The following is a 5,020-nucleotide window of genomic DNA, read 5'->3' as shown; positions in this document are numbered from 1 at the left end:
GCTGCTGTGTGTGTGTGTGTGTGTGTGCGTGTGTACATATGAGTTTGTTTTTCTTTTGAAGTTAGCAGAGATAACATAAAGAACTAGACTTGACATCAGGAGATGCGGATAAGAACCCCAGTGCCTGTTCATTTCATGTCCCTACAGAACGTCTCTCTCTTCTTGAACTGATGGGACTACAGGGGATCATTTTTAAAAATCAAAAATACTATAGAAAAACTAACTTCTCATTCATTTTTAATGATTTTGTTGGCTAGTGTGGTGGTTGGAATAGGTTTGGTCCCCATAGACTCATGAGTTTGAATGCTCAGCCCATGGGGAATGGCACTGTTGGGAGGTGTGGCCGTGTTGGATTAGGTGTGCCCTTGTTGGAGGAAGTGTGTCACTGTGTAGGTGGGCTTTGAGGTCCTACGCTCAGGTTCCGCCCAGTGTGGAAGAGCCCCTCCTCCAACTGTCCACTAGTCAGGCTCTCCTGGCTGCAGTCAGATCAAGATGCAGACTCCCGGCTCCTTCTCCAGCATGCCTGCCTCAATATTGCTGTGCTCCCCGCCACGATGATAATAGACTAAACCTCTGAAACTAAAGCCAGCCCCAATTAAATGTTTCCTTTATAAGAGTTGCCAAGGTCATGGTGTCTCTTTACAGCAATACAAGATCAGCTAGCGTACTGTATTTTTTTTCCTTTTTTTTTTTGTTTTCTGTTTTTCGAGACAAGGTTTCTCTGTATAGCCCTGGCTGTCCTGGAACTCATAGACCAGGTTGGCCTCGAACTCAGAAATCTTCCTGCCTCTGCCTCCCAAGTGCTGGGATTAAAGGCATATGCCACCACCGCCCGGCTTTTTTTCCTTTTATACCCTGCCACTTCCTTCCTTCAGGAGACCTATGCAAGGATGTTGTTAACTCCTTCTATGTCAGAGAAAACATATCTCATCCTGAGATATTCATCCAGGCTTTTTTTAAAATTTATTTATTTACTATATATTAATACATTGTAGCTGTCTTCAGACACACCAGAAGAGGGCATCAGATCTCATTACAGATGGTTGTGACCCACCATGTGGTTGCTGGGATTTGAACTCAGGACCTCTGGAAGTGCAGTCAGTGCTCTTAACCACTGAGCCATCTCTCCAGCCCTCATCCAGGCTTTAAGCTTCATCTTTGAACGTTACTTTCTCTTCAAGCACTTCAGAGAACCCTGAATTCTGTTCTTGCAGATTTGTTGCCACTAATCTGGGTTTGGTGACACATACCTGTGATCTCAGCACAGAGGAGATGGAGGAGGCAGAAGAATCAGATTCAAGACCAGCTTAGGCTACACAGTAAATGTGTGGCTGGCTTAGCTACATGACACCCAGTCTCAAGACAAGACAAAACAGACAAAAGAGAAAGAAAAGAGAAAAAAAAATGGAGGCTGGCTAGATGGCACAGCAGGTGAAGAATCCACCATCCTAATCTGACAGCGTGAGTTGGATTCCTGGGACCCACATGGGGCATGGGGAGAACTGACTCCCAAAATTTGTCCTCCACAGTCACACTATGACATGCACCTCCACATACAGGTACACACACACACACACACACACACACACACACACACACACACATGGCCCACATTCCAAATAAATAAATGCATAATAATATTTTTACAAAACAAGTTTGTTGGCACTTTGCTCTTAAACTAAGGCAGAGATCCTAATATTGAGAATTGTTTTCTTTACCACTAATTACAAATACTTTACGTGTAGCCATAGGCCTGGTGGGAGGTATATGTTGGTCTGTAACTGACCTTTCACCTGACCATAGTTATAGGACAGGCCAGTCAGGGCCAAGAAAGGGTCCAGAGCACCTTGCATACTGGGTTTCTTTGGCTACTATAATGAAGGAGTACAAGTTTAGCAGCTTGAGATGCAAATGTGTAACCGCCCAGGTAGGGAGACCCAAGCTCTACCAACCAGGTTGGAGGGACGGTCTGCTTTTCTGAAGGCTCCAAAGCCCCTCCCCTTCCTTGTCCAGCTCCAGAGAACAGCCCAGATGCCCGGCTTCTCCCATTTCCAAAACGTTGCTTGTAAACTCCAGCGAGGGACCTTCGCAAAGGACTTGTGCCAAAGACACACCAGAACAAGTACAGCTGTCTAGGCTGGACGCAAAGCACTTCCATGCCCTGTCTCTGCCCTGGGGCATCTCTAAAGGTGTTTGGTTGACCTTGGAGAAGCGGCTATCTTGTCTGCTAGCTTTAAAAGCAATCTGTTATTGATCTTCCAGGCCACTTTAGATGTTTGTTTATTGTTTAAAATCATTTTAAACTGATCTCTCAGTATTGTATTCTTTGAAATATGGGTGTTATCAAGCATAAATACATAGTTGCACATTTCTAATTAATTAGTTGATTTCAATAGCTCCCTTATCCATCTTCAACGGCATTTCAGATGTCTACTTGCTTTGCTGAGAGCTGTGATTGCTGTCCACAGGCATACAGCTATGGTACGGTGGACAGTCTCTGCTGTGCTCAGCCCCTCTGAAGTGAGAACTGTCTCTCTGCCCCTTGACGACTGTTCATTCTGTTTACCTTTTCGGAGAGAAGCTGGTAAACACACTGGCGCGAATGTATTTGTCAATTAAATACTTCGGGGTGTTGTTGGCAGACTTGTGTGAACTCTCTGAATTCCAAACTGACGCCCTTCTTTTAATTATATTTATCTATGGCATGCTTGAGACAGAACTGTCTGGAAGTCGGCAGTAAGTTACAAGGGCAGATGGGAAAATCAGCACTAAAATGTGATGGTAAGCTTTAAAAAAAAAAGCGAGAACTAGACTGTTCTGTTCATGTTACATCTGCTTGGAGGGTGTGAGTGTAGCACACGCCGTGTTAGGAAGCACAGCAGAAAAGTGTGTGGGGGGAGAAGGCGACATTTGCTACCAATTATGCTGCTGGTCTGGAAGCCAAGGCCTGAATTCAAATCATCAAAAACAGATAAGGAGTCTTCCAGGAAGCTCACTCTCCTTCACGATGAAATGTAATATAACATTTGGTAGCTTGAATGTAGCCTTTGACTCATCAGCAAGAAAAAGCAGCTTGGCCTTGTTTGTTTTCCCTGCTTGCGTCTTGTTTGGGGTGTCAACAGTGCAGAGCCTGTGACAGGCAGCTGATCTCTGGGGAAGTGCAGCCAAACGGAAGATCCCAGCCAAGCCAGGAACTTCAGTTCAAACACTCATCTGAGGCAGACAATGCTGTCCCTTGTGCGGCTAAAGAACAGGGCCAGGGCTTTGTACCAGGATAGGAATGACAATACGCCCTAAGATTCACTTTCTTAATGCGGGGTTTGTGTTACTGTCCCATGAAAGACAACTGTGTGTCCACCGAAAACAGGATCATATTCTTTGTGTGGTGTCCTGGAAAAATACACAAGCATTCTGAAACTCCAAATATTTTTTTTTTTAGTATAAGACTCATTAAAGGACACAAACTTAATTCTTATATTCTAATGCTTTGCTTAGAAATGTCTGTAATGAGTATGCTAATGACCTTATTCTCTTTCCTGACTCCTCCCACTGTTTAACCTTGATTGCTGGATCAGTCGGATCACTGAATCGTCTATTAGCCTGGAGTTTCTTGACTGCTCTTTTAATGGAGTCTCTCCCAACACTTCAGATAACACTTGTGAAATGTTTGTTCCCAAGCCTTCTTTGATGATTTCTCAATGCCATGTTTGCTGTAGAACTACTGACCTTCCAGCTACAGTCACTATGAGTCTTCACCACACGCTCACTCCATCCTGCTCCAGCACTGTTCCGTTCATGGGATCAGCTTAATGTGCTGCTTCTGCAATTCCCTCCTAAAAACCAGCCAACCAACCAACCAGCCAACCAACCAACCAGCCACCAACCAACCAGCCAACCAACAAACCAACCAACCAGCCACCAACCAACCAACCAATCAACCAACCAGCCAACCAACCAACCAACCAACCAACCAACCAACCAACCAGCCAGCCAACCAACAACAAAAACGGTCCTTCAGAGTTTTAAAACTATAGCTTTATGGCTGGTGACACACGCTTATAATCCAGGTATTTAGGAGGCAGAGGCAGGGGGATTGATGCAAATCCAAGCCCAGCCTGGGTTACAGTAAGTTCCAGACCAGCCCCACTACACAGTGAGATCCTGACACACAGTCACAAAAATAGAAAAGAAACTTACATTTTTTATGAACACTTCATACCTGCTTTAAACGTGTCAGGTGGATGCAATTATCAATAGATTCATTAAACAATGAGTGCAGGAGTTTTAGTTTCTTTTTTTAAAAAAAGAATCATTTATTTTGTGCATATGAGTACAGACACAGCAGAAGAGAGCATCAGATCCCATTACAGATGGCTGTGAGCCAACATGTGGTTGCTGAGAATTGAACTTAGAACCATCTGGAAGAGCAGTCAGTGCTCTTAACCACTGAGCCATCTCTCCAGCCCAGAGTTTCACTTTCTAATGGCAGCTGTCTGTTCTCCTAATTCCTTCTCCTGAAAGTCTAAAGCTTTTCACCCTTTTAGTTAGTTGGGTGTTTCCTCCACAACTCAAGACCTCCATCCACACTGATGCTTCCTTCCCTTCACCCTGTAGGTGCTCTCAGTCTCCATCTTAGCCCAATACTCAGCCTGATGCCCCTGTCCTAGAACTGTATGTGTGAGTGTGTAGTGTACTGTGTGCGTCCACCATCTTAGCACAGTACTCCAGTCTGATGCTCCTGTTGTAGAACTTCTCTGTGTATACTGAAAATCAAGTAAACTCTGCAGGGCAATCAGTTTTCCACAAGGTGAAGAACATTTGAGAGCCAGTGGTGTCTATGCTCCCTAAAGAGACTACACATCCTCCTTCTAGCCCCACATCCAAAAGAGCCTGGTGTCCCCATCCCCAACCCTGTATCTTCAAAAATATCTTTATTATAATCTCTGTGTGTGTGTGTTTTCTGTCTCTGTCTCTTTGTCTGCCTCCCTCCCTCCCTCTCTCCCTCCCTCCCTCCCTCCCT

The sequence above is a fragment of the Grammomys surdaster genome, unplaced genomic scaffold, assembly GCF_004785775.1.
Source record: "Grammomys surdaster isolate TR1022 unplaced genomic scaffold, NIH_TR_1.0 257, whole genome shotgun sequence".
Classification (NCBI taxonomy): domain Eukaryota; kingdom Metazoa; phylum Chordata; class Mammalia; order Rodentia; family Muridae; genus Grammomys; species Grammomys surdaster.
This window is presented reverse-complemented; position numbering follows the sequence as displayed.